Below are 21,949 nucleotides of genomic sequence, written 5' to 3'. Positions count from 1 at the left end.
TCTCCATCCTGAAATCTCTAACACATCCCATCAACAATAACATAACCAGTTTTGACTTCTCTTTTTTGGCACAATTCTGAGGGCGGTCGTTGTCCCCCGCCAACCCAGAATCTTTCCCTCTTCGATTCATGCTACTACTTCTGCTCCGGTTCACCACTGCCCTACATAACAGCATAATATCTACTGTCCATTGACTAGTGTGTCATCTTTCCAGTTATATCATTAAGACTTCCCAGCTCCTCCCTCCCCCTGGGTGAGTCCATCTGATAGAGTATATCCCAATTAGGACAGAATACCATTGTGGCTACAGCCATTAACACAGTCCCCCCATTTTCTCACATGTCCTTTCTGATGTACAGGCTTCTGATCGCTGGAAGCTCATAGGGTAAGTTCCTGGTGTTCCACTGGTATAGTTCTGTTAGTCTTGCGAGACTGCCGGGAAATCTGAGGTTGTTGGTGATCCATGGGAGCTGCCTCTCCCCGGCGCTTTGTCGCGCTTCCTTCTGCCTGGGAGTCTCACCCTTTGCACTGAGTTAGCCTGATAAGATGGTAGATCATGTTCTAAGTCTAAGGCTTCCATAGATTCTTTTGGGGAGAGGTAAGTTTCCGTGCAACCGTCTGGTAAGAAGACCCTCAATATCGCTGGGTAGATTAAGGCAAATAAAAAAAATTTCTGCACCAGCGTGGAACATACGTGCGAAAAAGATCTTCTGCGCTTGGCTACCTCAGCAGAATAGTTGCCAAAAATCTGGATTCTGGGGTCCCGCACTAGCAATGGCCGCGGATGTCGTCTGTACTTGGTAAGTATTGCCTCCTTGGCTGCGTAATTTAAATACTTCACTATGGTGGGTCTTGGCCTGGGATCTCCCAGCGCCTGATCTAAAACCCTGGCTGGCCCCAGCCTGCGCGCCCTCTCCACAGTGAAAGTTCCTTGGAGCCCTAAGGCTTGCGGTAATTCCACCTCACAGATTTGCACCAGTTGGTTGAAAGGAATCGACTCAGGTAGGCCCACTATTCTCAGATATCGCCTTCTGGAGTGATTTTCTAGATCTTCTAATTTATCTTTGAGGGTTTTATTATTACTGAGGACTTCACGGACTTGAGTCTGAGCCTTTTCAAGTTCTTCCTCTACCAAGTTACCCTTTGTTCCAGTTCTGTGATCTGGGGGAATGATGTGACTCCTCCCTCTGTAGTTGTTGTAGCGCGGTGGAGACTGTGGCTTCCAATGTGGATTTTATATTGGGTGCCAGCAGCTTAGCTACTTCGATAGCTATATCACAACAGGATAACTTGAGGTCTGATGTGGGTGTTTGACTGACCTCTTCGTCGTCGGCACTGGCACTGGCCGTTTCTTCATGTCTCTGAGGGGGTTGCGAGACCGACCTAGTAAGTCTGTGTGATTTCTCTGGCACCGTCGCCATCTTGCCACACGGCTGTCTGTCTTCTCTCTGGGGAGAGATAAATGCGTGCCGGAGGAGCCGCTTTTCGTCAGAAATTTCTCCATAGGGTGCCCCTGTGGCTTCAGGGGTGCAATCGAGAGGGAAGCTTAGCCCCTGTGAGCGGCTTTGTAGTGATTTGTGGGCCGTGGGTCCCGGAGCTCCGTCTTCCTTCTCCTCTACATGCGCGTGCCGGAATCGGAAGTCCTCTAATATTTTATTATTACATCCTTGGAATAGAATCTTATTTCCATAGCTTTTTGGGAGGATACTACCTATATATATATATATATATATATATATCCACATCATTATTTTATGATCAACTATTTTGCAACATTGTGTCCTAAATGAAAGTAACATTGTATTCCACAACCTTTGGGCACACGATTACTTTAATATAAGTCTTCATCATCATCCTTCTATTCAAATATTTGAACAGGACATTTGCATATATACTTTAATCAACATATAATGGTCACTTTTGGAACATACTACTAAAGAGTGACTGCATTTTTTGGAAAAATTTTTTGGAACTTTTTGTATTTATAGGTTATATTCTTTTGGATCTATATATATATATACACTGCTCAAAAAAATAAAGGGAACACAAAAATAACACATCCTAGATCTGAATTAATTAAATATTCTTCTGAAATACTTTGTTCTTTACATAGTTGAATGTGCTGACAACAAAATCACACAAAAATAAAAAAATGGAAATCAAATTTTGCAACCCATGGAGGTCTGGATTTGGAGTCACACTCAAAATTAAAGTGGAAAAACACACTACAGGCTGATCCAACTTTGATGTAATGTCCTTAAAACAAGTCAAAATGAGGCTCAGTAGTGTGTGTGGCCTCCACGTGCCTGTATGACCTCCCTACAACGCCTGTGCATGCTCCTGATGAGGTGGCGGACGGTCTCCTGAGGGATCTCCTCCCAGACCTGGACTAAAGCATCTGCCAACTCCTGGACAGTCTGTGGTGCAACGTGACGTTGGTGGATAGAGCGAGACATGATCTCCCAGATGTGCTCAATTGGATTCAGGTCTGGGGAACGGGCGGGCCAGTCCATAGCATCAATGCCTTCGTCTTGCAGGAACTGCTGACACACTCCAGCCACATGAGGTCTAGCATTGTCTTGCATTAGGAGGAACCCAGGGCCAACCGCACCAGCATATGGTCTCACAAGGGGTCTGAGGATCTCATCTCGGTACCTAATGGCAGTCAGGCTACCTCTGGCGAGCACATGGAGGGCTGTGCAGCCCTCCAAAGAAATGCCACCCCACACCATTACTGACCCAATGCCAAACCGGATGTTGCAGGCAGCAGAACGTTCTCCACGGCGTCTCCAGACTCTGTCACGTCTGTCACATGTGCTCAGTGTGAACCTGCTTTCATCTGTGAAGAGCACAGGGCGCCAGTGGCGAATTTGCCAATCTTGGTGTTCTCTGGCAAATGCCAAACGTCCTGCACGGTGTTGGGCTGTAAGCACAACCCCCACCTGTGGACGTCGGGCCCTCATATCACCCTCATGGAGTCTGTTTCTGACCGTTTGAGAAGACACATGCACATTTGTGGCCTGCTGGAGGTCATTTTGCAGGGCTCTGGCAGTGCTCCTCCTGTTCCTCCTTGCACAAAGGCGGAGGTAGCGGTCCTGCTGCTGGGTTGTTGCCCTCCTACGGCCTCCTCCACGTCTCCTGATGTACTGCCCTGTCTCCTGGTAGCGCCTCCATGCTCTGGACACTACGCTGACAGACACAGCAAACCTTCTTGCCACAGCTCGCATTGATGTGCCATCCTGGATAAGCTTCACTACCTGAGCCACTTGTGTGGGTTGTAGACTCCGTCTCATGCTACCACTAGAGTGAAAGCACCGCCAGCATTAAAAAGTGACCAAAACATCAGCCAGGAAGCATAGGAACTGAGAAGTGGTCTGTGGTCACCACCTGCAGAACCACTCCTTTATTGGGGGTGTCTTGCTAATTGCCTATAATTTCCACCTGTTGTCTATCCCATTTGCACAACAGCATGTGAAATTGATTGTCACTCAGTGTTGCTTCCTAAGTGGACAGTTTGATTTCACAGAAGTGTGATTGACTTGGAGTTACATTGTGTTGTTTAAGTGTTCCCTTTATTTTTTTGAGCAGTGTATTTTGGACTTATACTGCTATTGCCATACTATACTAATTGTCATCATTTATTGCTGCCACTATTATCTACTGCTGCTTAGATCATCTACTGCTGCTAAGAATATCTATTGTCACCAATATTGTCTATAGTTGTTAGGTTCTACAATCAGTTAATATTATTTTTTCCTGATTTTATATGTGCGATTTTTTATCTTTATTTTTAATCCTGTATTTTTATTTTTCTTGTAACACAAGGTGTGAATAAATTTGTTTATAACTCCTCATTCTAATGTAGTCCATACGACACCAGATATTAGTGTGCCATCCATTATTTTAACTTTTATTGTTCCTGATAATGACCTGTGTGGAAAGGTACTGCTAAAACCCACTCAACGAGCAATCTCATTTTTATTAGGTGAAAGCGTCACTGATGGAGTCACCAAAATCAATGTTTCTGGGCAGCAGATCATGCTGTCTAAATAGTGATCTGCTGTCCAAAAGCAATGATTCTCTGTGGTGATGAGCAACTGGGGAAGTAGCCCCTCATCCAGCGGAAGTGATTGCTTCATGTAAATGCAGCAATCACCTCCTCTGACAAGCAGGGAGTTATCAGGAACGAATGGATCGTTCCCAATAATTGCCTGCTGTGTCAACCCATCTAAAGGGGCTTTTAAGGAATGTGTTTGCAGGCAAGCTATTGCTATCGGTCACTACTCGGCCATTGTATCAAGTTCTTGACAATTATCGTAAGTAGATATTATTACAGCTGATTCAGTTGCATCTTGATTAATTGATGCAAAATACTGTATCCTTGAACTGGATCTCAAAAAGACAAGCTCAAAGCTTCACCATCTACTACTGAATTTGGTCTGGTGCAAAATTCCTATTGTGCTTACCTTATTTCGATCACATACCATTGTGTTCAGTGCTATACAATATTCTTTGGCATAGTAATAAAATTCTCAGTTATCATGACAAATCATAAGCCCAATAGTTTAACATTATTATAGGAAATAAGAAGAAAAACAATTGCTTCTATATGTTACATGGCGATATATTTGATTTTGGAAATTCCATTGTTCGGCTTGTGTTTTGCACAATGTCACATTCACTCAACATAATTACTTAACATAAAATAAAATTCTGAGTTTCCCGGAATATAATTTCACTGTGTTGCTTTTTTTCCGCTACTGCACAGTGTATTTCTTTGTCGCACTGACAAAATATATGTCAGCTTAGCAATTTCAGGGCTTCAAAGTGATGGAGGAAGCATGAGAAAATTAACGCTATCTTATAGCTCATAACTATTAAATGCCCGCAGGCGATAATCATTTGAAAGTAGCTCAGTTTAAAGGGAAAAAAAAGAAAGGCATCTTAATAATGTTAGTCAGGTAGCATTTTCTACCTTATCAGTACCTGCAGATGTAAACACAAGCTGATAAATACTATACCAGAGGGTAAGATGAAAGTGGATTGTGAAAATATTACCTTCAGGAGATAGCGGGCTTCAGAATGCTATATGCAACAGTAATGATGATAGGACGAAAAGCAGACAATAAGCGGTTCGAATTCAGATGTGACCTTCAAAACTCTTCAGCTCATAAACACCCGGCAAATGCCTCCAATCTCAGAGGGACCATGACCAAACTATAAGACTTGCCACTTGTGAAGGTTTTATTCTCAAGGCTTACAGCAGTCTTTAGTCTTAAAAACAATATTTGCATTGAAGTACTGCAGAATCTGGAAAGAAAAATCCATAAATGGAGGTGTTACTTCATTCATCCATTTCTAGATGAAAATGGAAATAATTACACCCCCTGCCAAAAAAAAACCTAAAACACCTAAATTGAAAAAACTTATTTAGATAAGTTTATTGGTGTTCATTAGGTTGTGTGGGGATTTGTCTCTGGTAGACCGGACAAGCGGACGCAGTATAGAGGCAAAGAACAGTTTGTAACTCAAAAACTTCAGTGTTTTATTCAAACTTAAGGCAACAAATCAGTACGACAGTCCATTTGCAGTTTTGGAGTTCGTTCACACCTAGACAGTTCATACAGCAAAAGAGTTAATTCATCCATCGTCATTGTAAGAGCTAATACCTGTTATCCTAGGTATTAGTTCACACCTGATCGGCATTGCTCAGGACAGAGCAGATCGCCCAAACTCAGGCCTCCAGCCTAGCACACTGCTCAGATCACAATCCAGCGATTGCCAGAGCTCCTTTGTCAGAGAGAGAGGTAATTACCACTGGGTTGGTAATTACCACTGGGTTTTTTATATAGGCCAGTCAAGACCCGGCCTGGAACGTGGGGAGTAGTCACCCACCCAGCACTTTGACTACTCCCAGTAAGACCCGTCCTGGATCAGCTATTACAGCTATACTAAATAGCATGGTGTCAAACAGCAACTGCTGCTGACACATTAAAACTGTCTCTTACTCCACTGAGGCCAGGAACCTCGGTGATACATACCTTCCATCAACGATGGTCCCTTGCGACCTTCCTACATACCTCCTCTCTTTGTTCAACCATGAGGGGTGAACACTTGCCAGACAGTGTACCCGGAACAGGGCATCCGTGTTTCCCTGTAAGCGGCCTGCCCTGTGTTCCACTGAGAACTTGAAGTTCTGTAATGACAAGAACCATCCGGTGACCCGAGCATTCCTCTCTTTGGCCTGGCTCATCCACTTGAAAGGGGAGTGGTCGGTCAACAGATGGAACTTTTTCGCCAACAGATAATAGCGGAGACACTCGAGTGCCCAGTTGATGGCCAGGCACTCTCTCTCCACTATACTGTACCTGGTCTCGGCAGGGGTGAGTTTGCGGCTCAGGAAAACAACAGGATGTTCCTCCCCATTGATTTTCTGAGAGAGTACAGCTCCAAGGCCTACTGCAGAGGCATCGGTCTATACCACAAACTCCCTCTTGAAAAAGCCTCTTCTGCCTGGTCATTCCAGCGGACCATCACTGACTTCCATCCCTTCAAGAGCCCTGTCAACGGAGCAGATAAAGTGGCAAAATGGGGAACGAACCTCATATAATAGCCCACCATTCCCAGCAATGACTTTACTTGCCTAGTGGTGACAGGTCAGGGCCAATTCCGAAACGCCTCTATTTTATTCACTTGGGGTTTGATAACTCCACGTCCAATGACGTACCCCAGGTACTTAGTCTCCTCTAACCCTATTGCACATTTCTTTGGTTTAGCGGTCAGTCCAGCCTTTCTAAGGGAGTCCACTACAGCCTGCACTTTGGGTAGATGACTTTCCCAGTCGGTACTGTGGATGACAATATCGTCCAGGTAAGCCGAAGTGTACTAACGATGTGGACGCAGCACAATGTCCACGAGCCTTTTAAAAGTGGCATGTAGACCAAAGGGTAACACCTTATATTGGTACAGCCCCTCTGGTGTGATGAAGGCAGTTTTCTCTTTGGCAGCCTCCGTCAAGGGTACCTGCCAGTACCCTTTGGTGAGGTTCAAAACAGAAAAATACCAGGCTTGGCCTAACCTCTCAATAAGCTAATCCACCCGAGGCATGGGATATGCATCAAACTTAGTGATCTCGTTTAGTTTTCGGAAATCGTTACAAAACCGCAGTGTCCCATCCGGCATGGGTATTAGCACTATAGGAGTAGCCCACTCACTTTTAGACTCCTCAATGACGTCTAGCCTCAGTATCATCTGCACTTCCTCTGAGATGGCTTGTCGTCGAGCCTCGGGTACCCGGTATGGTTTTAGCCGGACTTTCGCCTGAGGCTCAGTGACAATGTCATGCCGAATTGTGGAAGTGCGTCCAGGGAGATCCGAAAAAACTCGACTAATAAACTCCCTGGACTCTTGAGCCTGCCTAGAGGAGAGGCTGTCAGCAATTCTCGTTTGTGGATGGTACACGGACGTCCGTAACTGTTTAATATGCAGCAACTTATTTTTCCCTCATGACCTTGGACATAAATGGGGTCCCCTGGTCAGTCATAACCTCTTTAGATAGCCCCACTCGGGAGAACATCTCCATTAGCTCCTTAGCTATAAGTTTAGCCAATATATGTTGCAGTGGCACTGCCTCCGGGTACCGAGTGCCAAAGTCTAGGATGACCAAGATGTGTTGGTGTCCTCTAGTGGACTTCGGTACTGGATCTATGAGGTCCATAGCGATTCGCTCAAACGGTACCTCGATGATCGGGAGAGATACCAAGGGACTGCGGAAAAAGTGCTTGGGGCTAGTTGCCTGGCAGGTCTGGCAAGACTTACAGAAATCGTCCACCTCCCTAAACACACTGGGCCAGAAAAACTGTTGTAGTATTCGGTCCTGTGTTTGTTGCATTCCCAGACCCCTGAGAACATGTTGGTGGGCTAACTCAAACACGAGTTTGCGATAAGCTTGGGGCACCACCAACTGTTCAATGGGTTCACCCCGCAGCTGGTTTACCCCATACAAAATATCCTGATAAACCACAAAACGGGGGAACACCGACTCTGCCCCAGCTTGTTGTGGTTCACCATCTACTATTAATTCATTTTCCCAGGCTCGAGATAGGGTTGGGTTCTGGAGTTGTGCAGAACCAAAATTATCTCCGGCGACATTGAGTTCTGCCAGCTCAGGCCTCGGCGGCAAGTCCTCCACGTCTCCCACCATTACACTCAGTGGGGTTGTCTCCCCCTTTTCCACCGTAGTAGCGGTCACCCCTATCGCTGGCCCTTCGGCCTCGGGTTCCCAGGGTTCTGGCCTTCCCCCGGAGCAAGGCCACTCTGCTAGGGTTACCCCTGTATCATGGGTATTAGTCATTTCTTAGCAGGCCACAGTGTCGGGAAAGCCGGGAAGTCTCTCCCGATTATAAGTTCGTAGTGTAAGTTTGTGGCAACTGCCACTTCGTGAGTCCACCTGCCCACTCCTGTGGTTAGAGACACCAGGGCGGTGGGATAGTCTTAGGGACACCAGACTCCCTGAGTCCATCAGGGCCTCCGCTGGAGTGTCTCCCACTTTCACCTGGCACAAGTGATTTAGAGTTTCTGGGGTACCCGCTGCACACAGCTTCCTGGCATATAATGACTGATGGAAGCCATAGTTTATGTCCATAGGTTCCACCTGATGTGGACAGTCAGCCCATACATGGCCAGGCTCCCGACACCACCAGCAGATTATCGGAGCCGGGTCCACAGGGGGTACATCCCAGGCGGGTTTGGTTGGCACAAGTCACCGTGTCTGGGATGGAGATTTATGGGATTTGACTGCCCCGCTCCCAAAAGAACCCCCCTGTAGATTCCTGGTAGCCTCATAGCGTTACAACAGGTCAACAATCTCAAGGGCATTACCTGGAGAGACCTGGCCGATCCATTGCTGGAGAGGGGGTGGCAAAGCCCTCCAGAACATTTCAGCCAATATTCTGTCCAGCATAGCCATGGGACTCAGCACATCAGGCAGCACAATAGCAGTTTATTAGGCTGGCCTTACAACACATTCTGCAAAGGGGCTTCAGTTTTTGTAAAGTGCTCAATAAATCTCCTATAGTATCCAGCAAAGACTAGAAATGTCTTCACCTTGCAGATATTAGTAGGTGCATACCAATTTATAACTGCAGTGATTTTATTGGGGGTCAGGAACCTCATGCCCTAGACAGTGCACCTCAGATGGCAATAAGTGGCATTTGGATTGCTTTACTTTATGATCATGTTTTATAAGCATAGCAAATACCTCATACAGGTGTTGTAAATGGTCTTTATCCATTTTGGAGTATATGATAATGATATCCAGATACAATAGCACAGTCTCCAAGTTTTTGAGACCTAATTATCACTCCATAAGATGCTAGAAGGTAGCTGGTGCATTAAACAGGCCGAACCTGCATACAATTAAACTTATGAAGCCCCATAGGTATGGTAAATACTGCCTTTTCCCAGTCCTCAGGATCCATGGGGACCTGCCATTATCCACTAGTTAAGTCAAATGTAGAAAAGAATGCTGCAAAGTCCAGGGTTAAGGACTCCTCTATTTGAGGTAAGGGGTATGCATTCTCATGGATGAGGTTATTTAATTTGTGGTAGTCCACAAAGAATCGTATTGCCATCGTCTATCGTCTATTTTCCACACAAGCACTAAGGGTTCGGACCAAGGGCTATGACTGTCACAGATTACATTCAAGGCTTTCATGTGATTCACCTGCTGTTTTACTTGCTGGTAGATGGCTGGTGGTATAAGTCTGTATCGTTCTTTAATAGGTAGGTGGGAAACAGTAGGGATGGTGTGTTGGATCACCTCTACTTTCCAGTCTGGCATTTTTTCAGCTGAACAGGCTGGTCACTAAGAAATAACACGTAGACTGGCACCCTGCCACACTTCACAGTAACTAAACGGTGGGCAAGTCATCAAGCAAGTATTCCCATCCAGCAGTGGCGTAGTGTGGGTTACCAGCACCCGGGGCAAGCAAAGTATTGCTCCCCCTAATCTGTGGACACACCCCTTTTTTATAGAACCACACCCCAAATTATACAAAGATCAACATTATTAATAACACTATATAAAGGCAAAATACTATACCACCTGGTCAAATATGATCAAAATATTACCACCATACTGACACTGAATAATAATTCAACACTATACTAAAACCAGCATTACCAAAATGAAACACTATAGGCTACCTACCACTTGTTTTTTGTATTACTTGTGGTTTTTGTTTCAGATTTCATGCTGATTTTTAAGAGATCTTACCCTTCTATTGAAAAGGGTGAAATCCACATAAAAAATTGCAAACACAATTAACATGCTGCAGATTTCAAAATCCGCACAGCAGGTTAATTTCCACCACAGACAAAATCTGCAAAGTGTACATGAGATTTGTCTAATCCCATACACTTTGCTGGTGCTGTACTACACTGCAGTTTTCCACTGCAAGGAAAAAAATGCACGTAATTGGCAACATATGAATGCAGCCTAATATACAAATAATACTGATAAAACCATGAACACTTATTACCACCTCATAGTGATTGAATACTACACCAGACTGATACTGGGAGTTCCTTTCCATCAATCTGATGAAGTGGCCCCTCCATTCATTCTCTATGGGACTGCCAGAGATAGCCTAGTGCAGCGCTCGGCCATTTCTGGCAGTCCCATAGAGAATGACTGGAGTGGCAGAGAGCATGCATGACCTGTCACTCCATCAGATTGCGGGAACAGGATTCTGTTTTTTGGGATCAGTGGGGTCCCTGTAGTCAGTCCCCCACTAATCAGTTAGTTATCCCCCATCCTATGGATAGGAGATAACTTCCAAATATATATATATATATATATATATATATATATATATATATTGGGATTAGAAAAATATGTACAGTGCCTCGCTAAAGTATTCACCCCCCTTGACTTGTTTGGTATTTTGTTACATTATAGCCTTAAGTTCAATGTTTTGTTAATCTGAATTTTATGTGATGGATCAGAACACAATAGTCTAAATTGAAAGTAAAATGAAAAAAAATATATAAATAAAACTATTGTTTAGAAATAGAAAACAGAAAATTGGCATGTGCGTATGTATTCACCCCCTTTGTTAGGAAGCCCATAAAAAGTTTTGGTGCAACCAATTACCATCAGAAGTCACATAATTAGTTCACTACCTCTGCTATCTGACAGCTGTTGGCTGGTGTCGGAACATGGCTGACATGAAATAATAATCCATATTCCTCACAGGTTTGATATACCTGCTTCCACAAAATACAGATTGAGGGTTGCGATATACCTGCTTCCACCAAATATTGATCAAGGGGTTCTTTATACCTGCTTCCACCAAATATTGATTGAGGCCTGCGATATACCTGCTTCCGCAAAATACTGATTAAGGGGTTTGATATACCTGTTTTTACAAAATACTGATTGAATGGTGCAATATACCTGCTTCCACCAAATATTAATTAGGGGGTTCTATATACCTGTTTCCACAAAATACTGATTAAGGGGATTGATATACCTGCTTCCACCAAATACTGATTGAGGGGTGCGATATACCTGCTTCCACTAAATATTGATTGAGGCCTGCGATACACCTGCTTCCACAAAATACTGATTAAGGGGTTTGATATACCAGCTTCCATCAAATACTCATTGAGGCCTGCGATATACCTGCTTCCACAAATAATGCTTTTCTCTAGGAACTTTGGCACAGGGTCATTTTGAAAAAGACAGGCAGAGGAAGAGGCAGGCCGTTCTGCAGGGGTGTTAGGGGTCGGGCAGGTGCACCAGGCCGGAGCCTAAGTGGGAAGTTGGAGAAGGTGCGTGCGATTACGTCAAAGGACGCACTAGAGTTGGTTGAGTGGCTCTCAGCCTTCCGCTTCTGCACCCTCCTCATCCTCTGTATCTGCACCCTCCACACTCTCTGCTATGTGCACCCCCAAAGACACCACCACCACCATAGCCCCTCCACTCGAGTCAGAGGAATTATTTTCCCATCCATTCCCAGACTTTACCGATGCGCAGCCATTCTTGGCATCGGATGAGGAAGAAGAGGTAGCAACGGCCTGACGACAGTACCCAGATCAGCCCAAGGAGGGTGGTCCCCGCTGTTGCTGCCTACTCTGAGATCTCTAATGTCAGTGGTGATGAAGGTGATGATGATGACGTGTCGATGGACGTCACGTGGGTGCCCACAAGAGAGGAAGAGGAGGGGAGTTCAGAGGGAGAGATGGAGCAGCAGATAGGGATGAGAAGGAGGAGAAGCAGGCAGAACTCACAGCGCATAGGAGGCAAAAAGCAGACTGCAAATGTAGCTGGAGCCAGCCATCCACCATGCACGGTCACATCTTGCGCTCCCAGGACGCCGGCACATGGCTCCGCAGTGTGGGATTTTTTTAAAGTGTCAGCTGCTGGCAATACTATTGCCATCTGCAGCCTGTGCTGTCAACGCATAAGTTGCGGTAAGCCCAACACTCACCTAAGGACGACCGCCTTAAGAAAGCACCTGGCCTCCCATCACCGAGCCCAGTGGGAGCAACGCCATCAGAACCCACAAAGCCACACTCCCGGCGCTCCATGTCCTGCCTCTTCTCCTTCTCCACTCATTTGTCCTCCACTTCACCTTCCACTGTGCTGGCGTCGCGTTCCTCTGGCAGAAGGCAGGCTTCCGTGGCCCAAATGTTCGAGTGTAAAAAGTTGATGACGCCGGATAACCCTCTTGCCCATCGACTGACCGCTGGTTTGTCGGAACTGCTAGCCCGCCAACTGCCATATAAACTGGTGGACTCGGAGGCCTTTAGAAAGTTTGTGTCCATTGGCACACCGCAATGGAAAGTCACCGGAAAAAAATATTTCTCACTGGAGGGCATCCCAGAGCTATATGGCCACGTTCAGCGGCAAGTGAATATATCTCTGGCAAACAGTGTCTCTGCCAAGATACATCTGACCACAGACACATGGTCTAGCAAACACAGGCAGGGAAGGTACATAACTTTTACTGCTCACTGGGTGAAACTTCTGACGGCTGTCAAGCATGTAACCCGTGGCATCTGTGTGGATTTGGTGTTACCGCCACGGATTGCATGCAGGCCTGCCTCTTCTTCTCCTACCCCCACTTCATCCTCCGTCTCCTCCTCGGCTGACTCCTCCTTTTCCACTGCTACCGCCTCTGCCGCTGCAGCCTCCAAGCTCCCCAGAACCTATTCAACGTGCCAGGTGAGACATTGCCATGCTGTGCTGCGGCTGTTGTGCCTGGAAGCCAAGAGACACATGGTCCTGCACTGCTTTCAGCTCTGTGGTCACAGGCCGATCAGTGGCTAACCCCACTCAATTTGACAGTTGGCAAAGTGGTGTGCGACAACGGTGCCCTGAAACAGCGCAAAATGACACACGTGCCGTGCATGGGCACATATCCCCCGGGGTCCAGGACATCTTGCGGCAGGCCAGGAAAATCTCTGGCCATTTTAGAAGATCTTACACGGCCATGGCTCGCCTTGCTGATGTTCAGCGGAGACACCACCTGCCCATCAGACGTCTGATTTGTGACAGCCCGACGCGCTGAAACTCCACCTTGTATATGCTTGTATGCTTGATAGGCTGCTCCAGCAGCAACGTGCCGTTAACGACTACCTGTACGAACTCTGCAGCAGGACAGGTTCTGGGGAGCTTGGTTTCTTTTCACGGCGCCAGTGGTTGCTCATGCGCAACGTATGCAGACTTCTGCGGCCATTTGATGAGATCACCAAACTGGTCAGTCGCAGCCAGGGCACCATCAGTGACATCGTACCTTACGCCTTCTTTCTGGAGCATGCATTGCATTGTGTCATTGATCAAGCCGTCGAGGAGCAGGAGCTGGAAGATGAGGAAGTCGCAATGCTGAATGAATTCCGGGGGGGGTGGGGGGGGGCTTCTCTCCATCTGAGACAAGAAGTCAGCAGGAGTCTGAAGAGGAGTCAGAGGAGGATGGTGGCTGGGGGGAGCAGCAAGAATAGCAGGCTTTGAGGGGGACTTTAAACTTTTCGGGGATCCCTAGTGTTGTCTGTGGCTGGGGGAGGAGACCGAGGACGACATTCTCCTGGGCGATGAGCAGGAGCAAGGGCGCAGCAGGGGGGATCGTGACCGATAAGCGCACTCGCCTAGCTCACGACAGTGTGGACTGCCTCACATTTCTAAAAATTTATGAGGCATGGATCTCGGAGGAATTCAACACCTGTGACGACCACGTGTAATTGAATTTTCTCATGCCAGCCCACACATATCTGCCACCACCCAGAACAAAGAATGGTCCTTGTTTTAGGTATATACAGCAGCATAAAAGGCCTTTTCTGTCAGGTATATACCCAATTTTTGGTGCCTCTACTCCAGTAGACTACAGTAAAATTGTTATCCAGTGACCGCCTAATGTACCTCCAGCCACATAATCACTTGGTCTTTTCTGTCAGGTGAATGCCTATTTTTTGGGGCCTGTACTGGCCTACAGTAAAATTGTTATTCAGTGACCTCCTAATGTACCTCCAGCCACATAATCACTTATTCTTTTCTGTCAGGTGAATGCCTAATTTTTGGGGCCTCTACTCCACTGTCCTACAGTAAAATTGTTATTCAGTGACCACCTAATATACCTCCAGTTACATAATCACTTGTTCTTTCTGTCAGGTGAATGCTTAATTTTCGGGGCCTGTACTCCTGTGGCCGAAAATAAAAATTCTCTAGGCTGCAGCAGGGCACATTTTTGAGAGTTTTCCTTTAACCACTTAAGGACCACAGGTTTATACCCCCCTAGTGACCACTTTATTTACAGATGCCTATGCAGGCGTTAAACCTATCTTGCCCCAGGTGAAAATGTAATACTTCACTTTTATTATTATTGAGTTAAAATACGTCCTTTATACCTTTATTTTAATTTAACTTAATGAACCAAAGAAAAGAAAAAGGTTAAAAATACAGTAACCACTCCACTAATCAATCAAGAATGGTCAGTGAGTCACGAGGGAGAGCGCGTGCACTATCTCTCACCCCTATCACTTACAAGCAGTTTGCTGCCTTCATGCCGCTTGCAGTGACACCATCAACTAGGCTGAGTTGTGGGAACTGAAGGTTCTCATCCCACTACGAATAAGCACATAGATAATACCATGTGCTGACAATTTGTTTCTATCCCTTTGAGGGTGCACACAGCAATCAGAGCATTCACGGTTTTGATGCCGTATCTAACTGCTAAACTACTCTAGCTTTGATAAGTAGGCCGGCTGGACTGCTACTAGCTTCCTGATAGTGGAGTGAGTCGCTGATTTAAAACCTAGTGACCAGGCCCTTTTTTACAAATCGGCACTTCACAACTTTAACGGTTTATTGCTCGGTCATGCAACTTGGCACCCAAATGAATTTTACCTTCTTTTCTTCTCACAAATACAGCTTTCTTTTGGTGGTATTTGATCGCTGCTGAGATTTTTCGTTTTTCTGATATTAATCAAAATAGACCGCAATTTTCTCCAAAAAAGTGTATTTTTAACTTTCTCTGGTTAAATTGTTCAAATATAATTACATTTCTATACAAGTTTGTGTCAGAATTTATTGTGTTACATGTCTTTGATAAAAAAAATCCAATAAGTGTATATTTATTGGTTTGCGCAAAAGTTATAGCGTTTACAAACTATGGTACAAAAATGTGAATTTCCGCATTTTGAAGAAGCTCTGACTTTCTGAGCACATGTTTCTTGAGGTGCTAGAATGCCAGGATAGTATAAATACCCCCCAAATGACCCCATTTTAGAAAGAAGACACCCCAAAGTATTCGCGGAGGGGCATAGTGAGTTTATGTATGATTTAATTTTTTTTCACAAGTTAGCGGAAAATGACACTTTCTGAGGAAAAAAATAAAAAAATAAAGTTTCCATTTCTGCTAACTTCTGGCAAAAAAAAAAAATAATCTCCCACGGACTCACTATGCCCCTCAGTGAATACCTTGGGGTGTCTACTTTCCGAAATGGGGTCATTTGTGGGGTGTGTTTACTGTTCTGGCATTTTGGGCGGGGCTAAATTGTGAGCAACCCTGTAAAGCCTAAAGGTACTCGTTGGACTTTCGGCCCCTTTACGCACCTAGGCTGCAAAAAAGTGTCACACATGTGGTATCGCCGTACTCAGAAGAAGTAGGGCAATGTGTTTTGGGGTGTATTTTTACATATACCCATGCTGGGTGAGAGAAATATCTCTGTAAATTGACAACTTTGTATAAAAAAAATTAAAAAGTTTTGGGTATATGTAAAAATACACCCCAAAACACATTGCCCTGCTTGTTCTGAGTACGGCGATACCACATGAGTGACACTTTTTGACAAAAAATACAATTTTACATGAACTCGCCATGCCCCTCACGGAATACCTTGGGGTGTCTTCTTTCTAAAATGGGGTCACTTGTGGGGTATTTATACTGCCCTGGCATTTTAGGGGGCCTAAAGCGTTAGAAGTAGTTTGGAATCCAAATGCGTAAAAATGCCCTGTGAAATCCTAAAAGTACTCATTGGAATTTGAGCCCCTTTGCGCACCTAGGCTGCAAAAAAGTGTCACACATGTGGTATCGCCGTACTCAGTGTCACAATGTGTTTTGGGGTGTTTTTTACATATACCCATACTGTGTGTGAGAAATATCTCTGTAAGGCCTCATGCACACGACCGTTGTGTGCATCCGTGGCCGTTGTTCAGTTTTCCGTGATTTTCTGCGGACCCATTGACTTTCAATGGGTCCGTTGAAAACTCGGAGAATGCACCGTTGTTCATCCACGTCCGTGATCCGTGTTTCCTGTCCGTCAAAAAAATATGACCTGTCCTCCAATGAATGTACAGTCATACAGGGGAGGGAGGGGGGGCCACCAATGAATTTAAAACTGGGGAGGGAGGGGGGGTGCCCCCTCCTGCCTGGCAGCACCTGATCTCTTACAGGGGGCTATGATACGCACAATTAACCCCTCAGGTGCGGCACCTGAGGGGTTAATTGTGCGGATCACAGCCCCCTGTAAGAGATCGGGTGCTGCCAGGCAGCAGGGGGCAGTTATCACACAGTTCTCAGTATATTCTAACTTGAAGCGTCCCCATCACTATGGGAACGCCTCTGTGTTAGAATATACTGTCGGATCTGAGTTTCACGATCTAACTCAAATCCGATGGTATATTCTAACATAGAGGCGTTTCCCATGTTGACATTCGCGAGAACGTCCCGGTCGATGTTCAAGTCCATCACTACCTTACTGATACATAATCTCTCATTCCAAAGAGATCAATTAAGTTCATTTGGTTTTAATTACATATTGCAAACATTAAATGAAAATGTCATATATGCATATTGTGCTGTCTGTGAGAATTTACACAGAAGATCATCAAGAGGGAGAGAAATTAATTGAATTTACAGTTAATCATATATACAGAGAAGAGGTAGTCTCTCTGGCAGAGTGCAGGGAATGTGGAAACAATGGCCTAGATTTAATATTAGTTAGGCTAGAATCACTACATGGACAAAAATATTGGGACACACCTCTCAATTATTGAGTTCAGGTGTTTCATTCAGTAATTTTACCACAGGTGTATAAAATCCAGCACTTAGCCATGGAGTCTGCCTTTACAAACAATTATGAAAGAATGGTTCATCCTAAACAGCTCACTGACTTCCAGTGTGGTCCTTTAATAGGATGCCACAAGGCGGTTTGTGAAATTTCTTCGCTTCTACAGTAGATATTCCACAGAGGTATTACTGCAATGTGGAAGTGTTTAGGGTCCATGGCAACTCAACCTCAACCTCAGCAAACACCTTTGCAATCAACTAGAATGGAGATTGCAAGCCAGGCCCTCTAGTCCAACATCAGTGTCTGACCTCACAAATGTTCTTCAGGATGAATGGGCAATAAATTCCTACAGACACACTCCAAAAATCTTGTAGAAAGCCTTCCCAGGAGAGTTGAAGTGCTTTAGCTGCAAAGGGGGAGTATCTCTATATTAATGCCTATGGATTTAGAATTGGATGAAGGCTCCTGTAAGTGAGATCTGTAGGTGTGCCGATACTTTTTTCCATATAGTGTATGTAGACAGTTATTCTTTCATTGAGCCAAAATTATCACAATTGATTAAATTGCATGAAAAATCTGGCAAATCTATATACTCCCTATCTAAAAGTTTAAGGCACCTTTTAGTTCTCTTAGGCTACTTTCACACTGGCGTTTTGGCTTTTCGTTTGTGAGATCCGTTTAGGGCTCTCAAAAGCGGTCCAAAACGGATCAGTTTTGCCCTGATGCATTCTGATCGGAAAAGGATCCGCTCAGAATGCATCAGTTTGCCTCAGTTTGCCTCCATTCAGTCTCCATTCCGCTTTGGAGGTGTCCGTCTGACGAAACTGAGCCAAACGGATCCGTTCTGACACACAATGTAAGTCAATGGGGACAGATCCGTTTTCTTTTGTGCCAGATTGTGTCATAGAAAACGGATCCATCCCCACTGACTTACATTGTGTGTCGGAACGGATCCATTTGGCTTAGTTTCGTCAGACGGACACCATTTAATTTTCAATGGTGGTTAAGACGGATCCGTCCTGGCTATGTTAAAGATAATACAAACGGATCCGTTCTGAACAGATGCAGACGGTTGTATTATCTGAACGGATCCGTCTGTGCAGATCCATGTAGCCTTACTTAGTTGAAGCAAAAAATTGTCTTAAGTCATGACCTCCTTGTTTAAACCACACCCATTTTAAACTATGCCAAGGAAGCCTAAGAAAGAGTAGATACATTTTGCTCCAAAATTGATTCCCAAACACAATAGTAAATCTAGACCAATATTCTATGTACCCATGCCATGACATAGTGAGCCTAATGCATGTACACTAATATAGACTAAAGTCGAGGTACATACAAAATGACTAAAAAGAATACAGGTTACAAAATACAAGGAACAATCCCAAAGAGAGCATAAATGGAAATTGAGCCTTTTAGGACTTGAATAGATATTCTGGCATGTATTTTCAGTGTCAGTGAGTTTGACCATGGAGAAGCACTAAAAATGTTTCCTCTTAGTGAACGTCTAAAACCATTTCATGCCGTAAAAGTTGTTTCTGTCTTCCAAGGAAGCCCAAACCAGACTCCAAGAAACAATGGTTGGGAAACCGCTCTTGTAAAACTGTAATGTCTTACAACAGACCCAACTGAAGTTTAATTCGTTTTTTGGTAAAAATGTTATTAAGCTAAAGGAAAAGTGAAAGAATTTGGAAATGTAAGAATTAAGGAGCCTATACATTCTAGATAAACATCAGTCAAACCAGCCAACCATCTAAATTTATGACCTGACCCCATTTTCGATGCATGGTTAATGTTGGATTTCAATATGCAGGGTTATTTATTTGTACGGGAGATAAGCCACCACCAGATAAGACTTTCGGGGGTTTACACCATTTCTCCAAACTTGGCCGAGTGGTGGTGTTGTTATGGAAGGAATATCTATGGGCCAGATTATTGTTTGGCTAACAGTTATTTAAAAGGGTTGGCCACCCTTTTGGGAATTTTTGGCAAACCCCGCTCCTGGTCAGACCTGCAAATAGGAATCCTACTTAATTGCTCCCATCAGCTGGGCCCTGGCTCCTTCACTCCCTGGCCCTTTTGTTGCCTTGCTTGGGTCTCAAAATTTAACCTGCCTCCTTCACTCCCGGGACTCGACTGCCTTGCTTCAGTACTCCACTGTATACATCCGCTTTGCTGAAACCAATGACTTGCTGCAGCAGTAACTTCACTTGTGTGACCAATTGACAGGTCGTTGGTAGCGCAGACAAATTGGATGTTTACAGCAGGGAAACTGAGCGAAGCAGCCAAGGATGGAAAGCAAAGAAGCTGGGACCCAGCAACGGGGATAAGGTACGTATACTTCCATTTAGCAGGTTTTTCCAGGAGGGGGGTTTGCCAAAAGGTTACTAAAACATTGCATTTCCTAAAAAATATTTTTTACTTGCTACAATTGTAGATATTATAGAAATATACAGTACAAAACCTTCTCCTTATCTGTGACCCTCAGTGGGCTCATTGTAAATAACAGGTTAAATGTAGAGCAGGACTTCATGTTTCGCTTTATTTCACTTTATGCCTGAGTCAATATTTTTATCTCCTTTAATTACTATATGCCTTATAGCCTTACGGCTACACAAAGACATCATCACAGAAATTTGAATAACAACTAATAATAGCTAATGAGCAGCTGAAACAGAAGCCAAAGCACTTAGCACAGAATGTTAATAAAAATGTAAATGTAACCAAAAAGGCTCGAGGTTATGAATGTAAAAGTCCTGGACAAATTGTAAGCACTGTGATGTCTTGCTTCAAAGATAAACTGTTTCTCCCGGAATTCTGCTTCCATGTAAGGAATACAAATGATCTATATTACATGTCTATTTTTATTTGATTTTATCTAGCGTAGTGCCCACAGCTTGTGATCTCTGCACAGACACATAATGGACAAGAAAGAAAATAATAATTATATACCTAAAGCATGGTCATTTGTCCTGTGTTATAGCACTGTCTGTGACTATTTAGCTTTTACTGATGCTGTTTATGTTACTGTAAAGGCCCTTATGCAAAAGTAGGCCAAACCTGCTGATTTCTGGGGGACTGATTGACTATATGAGGTGTATGGGGATGTGCAGACTTTTCCTGATTGGGGAAAGAAGAATTAGGCATTTTGAATTTCATCTCCCAATTGTTTGTTCTCTGGAGAGATAAGCCACCTCCAAAGGTGTCTGGTAGTGGCTTTGCCTAGCGATAGACATTTCAGGTAGGCAGGGAGCATCGTGCCAGAGATGTCTGGATCTGGCACTTCTAGACTCTACCTGATACCCGCTGGCCCCTTTATCTATAATGGGGACTGGCAGAGATCTGGCCACAACCACACAAACATGACGAGAATCGGCTGGATGAAAACTGCTTCACGCATATTTTCCGGGTTGCAGCCGGATCTTTATTGGTCACCATTATGGACAGCCATGTGGCCGCATCCGGCATCATTTTTGACTTTACAGGTAAATAGAATTATAAATGTCCCTCGTTGTATTTTACCTCAAGTGTTTGCTTCATGGTACTTTTCTGCTATAGAGAAGGTGTTTGTGAAATGCCAGAAAAAAAGAGCTGCAGCATGATTCATTTTTGAAAAGAAGAAAGACAAATAACACCATCTAATTAACAAGACCAGTTTCCACTGCTTCGCTGTTTCAATCAAAGCAGCCAGGAGGGGCTAGCCACACCCTCATTGCACCAAAGGCCTAATTAGCATAAAGTATCATAACTTGGGAACGGAACCTCAGATCAACAAAAGAAAAACAGTGTGTTAATCAGGTGAACCAAAGCTATGTGTCTAGGCCCTACGACTGCAGCTCGCTACCACTAGGGCCGTAGTGATGGCCAGGGACTTCAACTGCCCAATCGAGGAGGGCGGACGCATCTCCGGCACTTCAAGCAAGCTAGACGTCACTTCCAAACTGCTTATTGAGATGGTGACCGAAGGAAAGGCTCCATTAATTATACGTGGAGCTGACCCTTATGGCTCACTCCATTCTAGGATAGACTTTATCTGTAAAGAATAAATCAAGGCAACTGGACTTACTGTAGACCTCCCGAAAACATTTCACTCGTTCCTCCAACGAGCCTTCCCAACTCTGAGACTCAGTTTCACTCAGAGTCGGGAAAGCTCATTGGAGGAAAGAATGAAACGTTTTCGAGAGGTCTACAGTAAGTCCAGTTGCCTTGATTTATTCTTTACAGATATACCATGACCTGGATAAATGAGAACCTTCACAGACATAGGATAGACTTTGTGTTTACCTATCGGGCAGTCAGGCGGTGTAGGCACTCTATGATCCTTTGCTTCTTCTCTGATCACAGAGCTATTCAGGTCCAGTGCGCCCTTGGTAAAGGG

At 44.6% G+C, this 21,949-nt stretch overlaps 1 long non-coding RNA gene across 1 annotated transcript; it reads right to left on the bottom strand.

The window, feature by feature from the left end:
- Window positions 1-1,051: 1,051 nt before the first annotated feature.
- LOC121002759 lies at window positions 1,052-21,739 on the bottom strand. The gene is made up of 4 exons (XR_005779323.1): window positions 21,600-21,739; window positions 13,496-13,503; window positions 3,956-3,958; window positions 1,052-1,062 (listed from the first exon to the last, which is right to left on the bottom strand). It is a non-coding gene; the product is annotated as an uncharacterized LOC121002759 (long non-coding RNA).
- Between the last annotated feature and the right edge of the window lie 210 nt (window positions 21,740-21,949).

This window comes from Bufo bufo, chromosome 5, assembly GCF_905171765.1.
Source record: "Bufo bufo chromosome 5, aBufBuf1.1, whole genome shotgun sequence".
Taxonomy (NCBI): Eukaryota; Metazoa; Chordata; class Amphibia; order Anura; family Bufonidae; genus Bufo; species Bufo bufo.
This window is presented reverse-complemented; position numbering and strand designations above follow the sequence as displayed.